Source organism: Heterodontus francisci, chromosome 3 (assembly GCF_036365525.1).
Source record: "Heterodontus francisci isolate sHetFra1 chromosome 3, sHetFra1.hap1, whole genome shotgun sequence".
In the NCBI taxonomy this organism is placed as follows: Eukaryota; Metazoa; Chordata; class Chondrichthyes; order Heterodontiformes; family Heterodontidae; genus Heterodontus; species Heterodontus francisci.
The window spans coordinates 174,631,791-174,642,669 of NC_090373.1; the positions used below are offsets into that span (position 1 = coordinate 174,631,791).

The 10,879-nt window shown below is 46.2% G+C and overlaps 1 non-coding gene across 1 annotated transcript; it reads left to right on the forward strand.

Moving 5' to 3' along the window:
- Nucleotides 1–9,899: 9,899 nt before the first annotated feature.
- LOC137368127 (U6 spliceosomal RNA) lies at nucleotides 9,900–10,003 on the forward strand. Its single transcript, XR_010974356.1, has one exon. It is a non-coding gene; the product is annotated as a U6 spliceosomal RNA (small nuclear RNA).
- Nucleotides 10,004–10,879: the final 876 nt, after the last annotated feature.

The following is a 10,879-nucleotide window of genomic DNA, read 5'->3' on the forward strand; positions in this document are numbered from 1 at the left end:
AGCTAATTTACAGAGTAACCCTGTCAGTACCGGACTAAACACACAGAGCAGCAAATGTGAGAGAGAAGAGCAGCTAATTTACAGAGTAACCCTGTCAGTACTGGAATAAACACACAGAACAGCAAATGTGAGAGAGGAGAGCAGCTAATTTACAGAGGAACCCTGTCAGTACTGGACTAAACACACAGAACAGCAAATGTGAGAGAGGAGAGCAACTAATTTACAGAGTAACCCTGTCAGTACCGGACTAAACACACAGAGCAGCAAATGTGAGAGAGAAGAGCAGCTAATTTACAGAGTAACCCTGTCAGTACTGGACTAAACACACAGAACAGCAAATGTGAGAGAGGAGAGCAACTAATTTACAGAGTAACCCTGTCAGTACTGGACTAAACACACAGAACAGCAAATGTGAGAGAGGAGAGCAGCTAATTTACAGAGTAACCCTGTCAGTACTGGACTAAACACACAGAACAGCAAATGTGAGAGAGGAGAGCAGCTAATTTACAGAGTAACCCTGTCAGTACTGGACTAAACACACAGAACAGCAAATGTGAGAGAGGAGAGCAGCTAATTTACAGAGTAACCCTGTCAGTACTGGACTAAACACACAGAACAGCAAATGTGAGAGAGGAGAGCAGCTAATTTACAGAGTAACCCTGTCAGTACTGGACTAAACACACAGAACAGCAAATGTGAGAGAGGAGAGCAGCTAATTTACAGAGTAACCCTGTCAGTACCGGACTAAACACACAGAGCAGCAGAGAGGGAAATGTGAGAGAGGAGAGCAGCTAATTTACAGAGTAACCCTGTCAGTACCGGAAAACACAGAGCAGCAGAGAGGGAAATGTGAGAGAGGAGAGCAGCTAATTTACAGAGTAACCCTTTCAGTACTGGACTAAACACACAGAGCAGCAGAGAGGGAAATGTGTGAGAAGAGAGCAGCTAATTTACAGAGTAACCCTGTCAGTACCGGACTAAACACATAGAGCAGCAGCAGAGAGGGAAATGTGAGAGAGGAGAGCAGCTAATTGACAGAGTAACCCTGTCAGTACCGGACTAAACACATAGAGCAGTAGCAGAGAGGGACATTTGAGAGGAGAGCAGCTAATTTACAGAGTAACCCTGTCAGTACCGGACTAAACACAGAGCAACAGAGAGGGAAATGGGAGAGAGGAGAGCAGCTAATTTACAGAGTAACCCTGTCAGTACTGCACTAAACACACAGAGCAGCAGCAGAGAGGGAAATGTGAGAGAGGAGAAACAACAGTGTGTGCTGTAGCACAGGAACAGGCCATTCGGCCCTCCAAGCCTGCGCCGATCTTGATGCCCGCCTTAACTAAAACCTTCTGCACTTCCGGGGTCCGTATCCCTCTATTCCCATCCTATTCATGTATTTGTCAAGATGCCTCTTAAACGTCTCTATGGTACCTGCTTCCACCACCTCCCACGGCAACAAGTTCCAGGCACTCACCACCCTCTGTGTAAAGAACTTGCCTCGCACATCCCCTCTAAACTTTGCCACTCTCACATTAAAGCTATGTCCCCTAGTAACTGACTCTTCCACCCTGGGAAAAAGCTTCTGACTATCCACCCTGTCCATGCCGCTCATAACTTTGTAAACCTCTATCATGTCGCCCCTCCACCTCCGTCGTTCCAGTGAAAATAATCCGAGTTTATCCAGCCTCTCCTCATAGCTAATGCCCTCCAGACCAGGCAACATCCTGGTAAACCTCTTCTGTACCCTCTCCACAGCCTCCACGTCCTTCTGGTAGTGTGGCGACCAGAATTGCACGCAATATTCTAAGTGTGGCCGAACTAAAGTACAGCTGCAGCATGACTTGCCAATTTTTATACTCTATGCCCCGACCGATGAAGGCAAGCATGCCGTATGCCTTCTTGACTACCTTATCCACCTGCGTTGCCACTTTCAGTGACCTGTGGACCTGTACGCCCAGATCTCTCTGCCTGTCAATACTCCTAAGGGTTCTGCCATTTACTGTATACTTCCCACCTGCATTAGACCTTCCAAAATGCATTACCTCACATTTGTCCGGATTAAACTCCATCTGCCATTTCTCCGCCCAAGTCTCCAACCGATCTATATCCTGCTGTATCCTCTGACAATCCTCATCACTGTCCGCAACTCCACCAACCTTTGTGTCGTCCGCAAACTTACTAATCAGACCAGCTACATTTTCCTCCAAATCATTTATATATACTACAAACAGCAAAGGTTCCAGCACTGACCCCTGCGGAACACCACTAGTCACATCCCTCCATTCAGAAAAGCACCCTTCCATTGCTACCCTCCGTCTTCTATGACAGAGCCAGTTCTGTATCCATCTTGCCAGCTCCCCTCTGATCCCGTGTGACTTCACCTTTTGTATCAGTCTGCCATGAGGGACCTTGTCAAAGGCTTTACTGAAGTCCATATAGATAACATCCACTGCCCTTCCTTCATCAATCATCTTCGTCACTTCCTGAAAAAACTCAATCAAATTAGTGAGACACGACCTCCCCTTCACAAAACCATGCTGCCGCTTGCTAATAAGTCCATTTGTTTCCAAATGGGAGTAAATCCTGTCCCGAAGAATCCTCTCTAATAATTTCCCTGACGTAAGGCTCACCGGCCTATAATTTCCTGGATTATCCTTGCTACCCTTCTTAAACAAAGGAACAACATTGGCCATTCTCCAGTCCTCTGGGACCTCACCTGCAGCCAATGAGGATGCAAAGATTTCTGTCACGGCCCCAGCAATTTCTTCCCTTGCCTCCCTCAGCATTCTGGGGTAGATCCCATCAGGCCCTGGGGACTTATCTACCTCAATGCTTTGCAAGACACCCAACACCTCCTCCTTTTTGATAATGAGATGACTGAGACTATCCACACTCCCTTCCCTAGGCTCATCATCCACCAAGTCCTTCTCTTTGGTGAATACTGATGCAAAGTACTCATTTAGTACCTCGCCCATTTCCTCTGGCTCCACACATAGATTCCCTTCTCTGTCCTTGAGTGGGCCAACCCTTTCCCTGGTTACCCTCTTGCTCTTTATATATGTATAAAAAGCCTTGGGATTTTCCTTAATCCTGTTTGCCAATGACTTCTCATAACCCCTTTTAGCCCTCCTGACTCCTTGCTTAAGTTCCTTCCTACTGTCTTTATATTCCTCAAGGGATTCGTCTGTTCCTAGCCTTCCAGCCCTTACGAATGCTTCCTTTTTCTTTTTGACTAGGCTCACAATATCCCCCGTTATCCAAGGTTCCCGAAACTTGCCAAACTTATCCTTCTTCCTCACAGGAACATGCTGGTCCTGGATTCTAATCAACTGACGTTTGAAAGACTCCCACATGTCAGATGTTGATTTACCCACAAACAGCCGCCCCCAATCTAAATTCTTCAGTTCCTGCCTAATATTGTTATAATTAGCCTTCCCCCAATTTAGCACCTTCACCCGAGGACTACTCTTCTCCTTATCCACAAGTACCTTAAAACTTATGGAATTATGGTCACTGTTCCCGAAATACTCCCCTACTCAAACTTCGACCACCTGGCTGGGCTCATTCCCCAATACCAGGTCCAGTATGGCCCCATCCTTAGTTGGACTATCTACGTGTTGTTTCAAGAAGCCCTCCTCGAATCTCCTCACAAATTCTGCCCCATCCAAGCCCCTAGCACTAAGTGAGTCCCAGTCAATATAGGGGAAGTTAAAATCACCCACCACTACAACCCTGTTACTTTTATATCTTTCCAAAATCTTTCTACATATCTGCTCTTCTACCTCCCGCTGGCTGTTGAGAGGCCTGTAGTAAACCCCCAACATCGTGACTGCACCCTTCCTATTCCTGAGCTCCACCCATATTGCCTCGCTGCATGACCCCTCCGAGGTGTCCTCCCGCAGTACAGCTGTGATATTCTCCTTAACCAGTAATGCAACTCCCCCACCCCTTTTACATCCCCCTCTATCCCGCCTGAAGCTTCTAAATCCTGGAACATTTATCTGCCAATCCTGTCCTTCCCTCAACCAAGTCTCTGTAATAGCAACAACATCATAGTTCCAAGTACTAATCCAAGCTCTAAGTTCATCTGCCTTACCTGTTATACTTCTTGCATTGAAACAAATGCACTTCAGACCACCAGTCCCGCTGTGCTCCGCAACATCTCCCTGCCTGCTCTTCCTCTTAGTCTTACTGGCCTTATTTACTAGTTCCCCCTCATTTAGGACTTGCTGTCCTACTGCTCTGGTTCCCACCCCCCTGCCACACTCGTTTAAACCCTCCCGAGTGACGCTAGCAAACCTCGCAGCCAGGATATTAGTGCCCCTCCAGTTTAGATGCAACCCGTCCTTCTTGTACAGGTCCCATCTGTCCCTGAAGAGATCCCAATGGTCCAGATATCTGAAACCCTCCCTTCTACACCAGCTGTTCAACCACGTGATTAGCTGCACTATCTTCCTATTTCTAGCCTCACTGGCACGTGGCACAGGGAGTAATCCCGAGATTATACCCCTCGAGGTCCTGTCTTTTAACAGGAGAGCAGCTAATTTACAGAGTAACCCTGTCAGTACTGGACTAAACACAGAGCAGCAGTGAGGGAAATGTGAGAGAGGAGAGCAGCTAATTTACAGAGTAACCCTGTCAGTACCGGACTAAACACAAAGCAGCAGAGAGGGAAATGTGAGAGAGGAGAGCAGCTAATTTACAGAGTAACCCTGTCAGTACCGGACTAAACACAAAGCAGCAGAGAGGGAAATGTGAGAGAGGAGAGCAGCTAATTTACAGAGTAACCCTGTCAGTACTGGACTAAACACAGAGCAGCAGAGAGGGAAATGTGAGAGAGGAGAGCAGCAAATTAACAGAGTAACCCTGTCAGTACTGGACTAAACACAGAGCAGCAGAGAGGGAAATGTGAGAGAGGAGAGCAGCTAATTTACAGAGTAACCCTGTCAGTACCGGACTAAACACAGAGCAGCAGAGAGGGAAATGTGAGAGAGGAGAGCAGCAAATTAACAGAGTAACCCTGTCAGTACTGGACTAAACACAGAGCAGCAGCAGATAGTTTGTAGAAGTACTATGGTGTGTTCTTGCAGGAGTTTTAGTCACTTGTTATTTTGAAGGGAGTATTACTGCATCCTGACAGGGAGGTCAGACGAATATTCTACCCTTTCAACAGAATGCCTGCTAGAAATATGTGAGTTATTGTTTCTGTCTCTCTTGGACTGCAACACAACATGGACCTGGAGCACAGACTGCAGAGAGGGGAAGCTGTGTGTCGAGGAAAAAGGAGGAGGGCTCTCCCTAGAAGGCCCTCACCACCAAGGGTTTTCAGGGAGCACTTCCACCTCAGCCAGCTGCAATGTTTGAGCCGCCTGTGATTCAGCAAGAAGGTGGTCACTGAACTGTACCACCTCCTTCAGCAGGACCTACAGCTGCACAGTAGCGCATAATGGTCACCATTTCCCTCAACTTCTACAGAAGCAGATCCTTCCACTTCAAAGCAGGCGATATAGCCAACATTTTCCAATTGTCATCCACCGTTGCATCAGGGAGATGACAGAGGTCCTGTACATCAGGAGAGGGGACTTCATCATCTTCTATCCTACCAGAGAGAAGCAGGATGAGTGGATATATGGCTTTATCAGGCTAGTGGGATTCCCAATGAAGCAGAGTACCATTGATTGCATGCAAGTGGCTCTGCAGGCTCCACGTATAAACAGGGAGAGATACAGGAACCTCAAGGGCTACCATTCCATTAATGTGCAGTTTTTGTGCATGACAATGCCCAGGACGTCATGTCGGTAAATGTTTGCTATCCTGGCAGCAGCCCCGATGCCTTCATCCTGATGCAATCTGCCGTTCCCGCTGTCTTTGGGCCACCACAACAAATCAGAGGCTGGCTTTTTGGAGACAGGGGATTCCCCCGTACACATAGCACATGGATGGAGAATGGCTTGCAATGAGAGCCATGCTGCCTCCAGGAACACCATGGATGAGACCATCGGCATACTAAAGCAATGGTTATGCTGCCTGGATGGCTCAGAGCGAGCCCTCCAGTACTCGTAAAAACGGGTATCCAAGTTCATGGTGGTCTGCTGCATCCTCGCTATCATGAGGGTTCAGCCCTTGCCACCAGGCATTCGAAGGCCAAATCAAGAAGAGGAGGAGGAAGAGAAGAAAGAGGATGCAGTAGGGAGGCACCTGCTCTGGTTGGGCTGTCCATAAGCACCTACTGAGATCCGACTCTCTTAAGATGTCATTCCATCAGCACCATTGCTCCATAATTCCCCACGTTTCAATCATCTGTTAATTCCCATCACAGCATCCTCTTGACCAAAATCCTGAAATAAAGCCACCAACAAAAAACCTTTCCATAACAACTTTATCCAACAAAACATTTAATAATAGATACAAAACTGAACTATTCAACCTTGTGCATTCCCTTACTGCCTGTCTTGCGGGTGCCTTTGCCTGCCTAGTGCTCCTACGCAGTGCTACCCCAGTGGCTGCAGCACAGCTGGTGAATGGCTGCTGACTTTAACTGGAGGAGACTGCAAATGGTCTTGCAGGGCAACCTTGAGCAGTTCCGGGCCTTGAGGGTCCAGCTTTGGTTTGCACCACCTCGACGTGGGCATCAGCTGTCTGGGCTGGCTGGATGACAGGCAATAGCAAGGACATTGGCGGGTGGCAGTGGAGGGAGGATGAATGCTGTTATCCTGAGAGAGGGCTAGATTTGTGCAGTAATGTGTTGCATGACAAGTTGCTGGCCTGTTGTGAGAGCCTGCAAATCCCTTTGAGTGCTGACATCCGCAGCTATGATGGCCGCAGCCTGAGCCTGCACGGCAGCAAGCATGGAGCTCATGACCTCCGTCTGAGTTTTCACTATAGAACTGAGATGTTTGGTGGCCTCTGCCTCTGCTGCAAAGGAAGCTGAGATGCTGAGATGGCTGCATCACAGATGAACAGAACATAAGAAATAGGAGCAGGAGTAGGCCACATGGCCCCCTCGAGCCTGCTCTGCCATTCGTTACAATCATGGCAGTTCTTCTGCCTCAACTCCACTTTCCTGCCTGTTCCCCATATTCCTTGATTCCCTGAGAGATCAAACATCTATGTATCCCAGCCTTAAATATACTCAACGAGTATCCACAATTCTCTGGGGTAGAGAATTCCAAAGATTCACAACAGCCAGTTCTGATGAAGAGTCGTTGACCTGAAACGTTAACTCTGTTTCTCTCTCCATAGATGCTCAGTATTTCCAGCATTTTCTGTTTTTATTTCAGATTTCCAACATCTGCAGTATTTTGCTTTTGTAAGAATGCCAGTGATTGTGTTGCAATGTATTTGGATGAGTGCCTGCCATCGAGGAATAGCTGGATGTATGTAGAAGCAGAGAGAAGTTGGTGTGAGGCTGGCAGCATTGCAAGGTGTGTGAGACTTTCTAAATGTTAGGCCTGAGTCTTGATTACTAGAGATTGCTGATGGGTGAGTGATAGGGGTGTGGTGCATTGAGCAGTGTGAGAGGTTGGTGATGGGGTGGGTAGGAAATGTCCTATGAAGATGCAGTCCACCCATGTGAGGTTATTGAACTTCTTGCGGCACTGCTGCTACGTCCGCGGGGCCAGACTCCTGGAATTGACCTCCCTGGCCACTTCCTCCCATTCCTTTCTCCAGGTTTGCCTTGAGGGTCTCCTGGACCCCTGCGAAAAAACTGCTTCTTTCATCCTTTCCATCTTTTGTTCTAATGCCTCCAGCATCGCAAGCGAAAACCTGGGAGCCCTCTTTTTCCCTTTTGCTCCATTTGATGTGCTTTTCCTTGTAGCCAATTCCTACACAGACAATCAGTTGCACCTTTTGCAAAATGAGTGAAGTTCCCCTTTAATAGGGGCAAGCTGCCTTTAAGAGGTGCAGGCTAGCTGAAACACTGTTAGCCATGCACGCTGCTGGGTCTCCCATTAAACGTTCAGCCAGCAGCATGTTCAACACTGGGCTACATGCTGCAATCATTGAAATGTGGAGGCAGCATGAAGATTGCGTGCTCCCTGCCTCAACAGGACTGGGTACGGGCTAATTGGCAATTGCGCCCCCAATGCCTGATAACGGGAGCAATCAAATTTCCCCCCCCCCCAAATCCTCAAAGCTTTCATTAGAAAAAACACTAGTTGTATGTCAACTAACATAGGAAGTCCTCTAATTAATTTTCATGACAGCAATTGTAAAAACTGTCATGGTCCTGTAGTTTTTATTTCCAGGAATATGCAGTTTGCTGTTAAGGCTTGCAAAGGATCAGTATTGCTTTAAGAACCAGCAAGCCTCAGGAGTTATAGGAAGGTGCATTTTCCTTGACTTAGAAACAGCCATTTGGAGACTGTGATTCAAAGGGTGCATTCTCGTTACCATAGATATAGCCAGTGGGAGTGAGTATTAAGCGATACATTTGTTACAATTCAGTTTTGAACTGGCTGTTTAGTTGAAGACAGTTTGTTCTCACAGAACAGAGACACAGAGGACACACAGACAGCTGTGCTGTTTAGCACCTGAAAAAAGAGCTCTCAGCCATTTAAACTGAAGGAATAGGATCTTTGTCTGTTTAATTATTATCTCTCAAAATTCTAAAAAGGTCAAGCCAAAACAGAGATCTCTGGTAATTTAAACTGAAGGAAGGGAAGTTAGACTGTGACAATCTTTTATCCCTCAAAAACTCTAAAGTCAGCTTGATTCTATTGAAAGTGTTTGCAAGTCGTTAATTGTTGAAATTCACTGGAGAAGGAAGGCATCACCTACTTCTGGAGTTAGACTATGGACTGTTCTACTGTGGAAGAACCTTTCTTCCGCATCGGACGACTGTGAGGACTTCAAGCAACATTCTGTGAGGACGTCAAGCAACATTGGACTGTAAATTTGCACGGACTCTAATTTTTTTCAATTTTAAATGTTGTTTATATCTTCATAGTGTTTAAGAATTTAGCTCTTCTAATTAAAGAGTTAATTTGTTAATTTAAAGACACCTAGTTTGGTTAGCCTCATTCGGGGGTTAATACGATGGTACAATTTGGCTGGGTCTTTCTTTAATTTGGAAAGTTTTAAATGATATGTTAGGCGATCTGTGGGGCGACAGGATTGAATTATCAGTGCGTTTCTCCCACCACAATCAAAATTGTTTATTTTGACTGGGGGCTTTGACTGGAGCGGTCGGTCGTAACAAAACCTAAACAAATGCAGGATTCAAAACCGATAAATCTCTTTCAATCAATACTATGTCCATGTGACTGCACATTTTTGCCCCTGCTTCAGCTCATCTCCTGCTGAAGCCAGGGTTTCAAAGGTTTCAAATATGAGGACAAATTGTATAAACTTGGTTTATATTCCCTTGAGTTTAGAAGAGTGGCTTAATTGAAGTATTTAAGATGATTAAGGGATTCAATAGGGTAGATACAGAGAAACTATTTCATCTGGTGTGGAATCCAGAACAAGAGGGCATAACCTTAAAATTAGAGCTAGGCCATTTAGGAGTGAAATCAAGAAACACTTTTTCATACAAAAGATAGTAGAAAACTGCAACTCACTTGCCAAAAAACCTGGGATATTGGGTCAATTAAAATTTTAAAGATAGGTCAATAGATTTTTCTGATGCAAGGATATTTATGGGATATGGAGCAAAGGTGGATAAATTGAGTTGAGGTACAGATCATTCAAGATCTATGGTGGCTGGTGGGACGGGCTCAGGGGGCTGAATGACCTTCTCCTGTTCCTATCCATATTGATCTGATCAGACTACATCTGTGTAATGTGTCAAATTCTGATCACCACAACGTAAAGAAGACATTAAAGCACTCGAGGCAATGAAGAGAAGAGCCATGATGAGGCTGACCCCTAGTGCCAAAGACAAGTTATGAAGAAACATGCTTCAGCAGCAAATAATACAAAAATTGGAATGATACAAAGAAGATTAGTATGGACCCTGTGCAAGGATGATACACAAAGTTCAGAAGTGTTCCATATTTTTACCAGGCAGGTCCATCCATTCCAGGACAGCACTCACGGTTAGATCCACCGATGTAACGCCAGTGTCCTTCTCTGACCACTGGCTGTCACCTACAGGAAGACTAGAAGGTTGGCAGGGAGATGTGGAATCTGAATGTGAAACTGTTGACCCCAGAAAATATCGAGGAACTCAAAAGGGATTACAAAGGTTGGAGAACTGTGAAACTCCTCTTTCATTCCCTGATGCACTGGTGGGAAGCGATCAAGGCGAACATTAAGAGGCTCTTCATCCTCAAGGGTGTTCCAAAGGTGAGAAACGAGAAAGAGAGAGGTAAATGTCCCAACTCCAGAAAAGCATGCAAAATCTGCTTCAGCTACAGTTGATGGGAGTCAAGTGTCAGAGAGGAACTCCAAGAGGTGAAGTGACAGCAGGCCCTGCTCTTTGCCTCAGAGTCTTCTAAGATTTGGTCCAAGGTCCACTTTGTGGAGTAGGAAGAGATGTGCTCTTGTTCTTCTTCCGAAAAGTACAGAGAGAGAGAGCTCTGTGATCAGCAACCTGAAGGCTCGGTAACATCCTCGCAGCCAGATATACTAAGAATCAGCAAATCATTTTCCGCCGAGCTATACAATGTGAAGTCTAAAGACAGCACAGTCCTCCAGTTCTTCCTGTCCTCTATCTCACGGATTTTAGGTGACAGCAAGTGGGAGAGTCTAGATAAACCGCTAACTCTGGACAAGTTGACAAAGGCCATCCAGTCCTTCAAGATAAGTAAAACTCCCGGAAGCGATGGTTTTACCGGCCGAGTTGTTTTCAGCTCTGTGCAACTGGATCAGCTCAGACCTGCAGAATGTGTAGGAGGGTATGCTTCTGACTGGCAGCATGTCAGAATCCATGAGG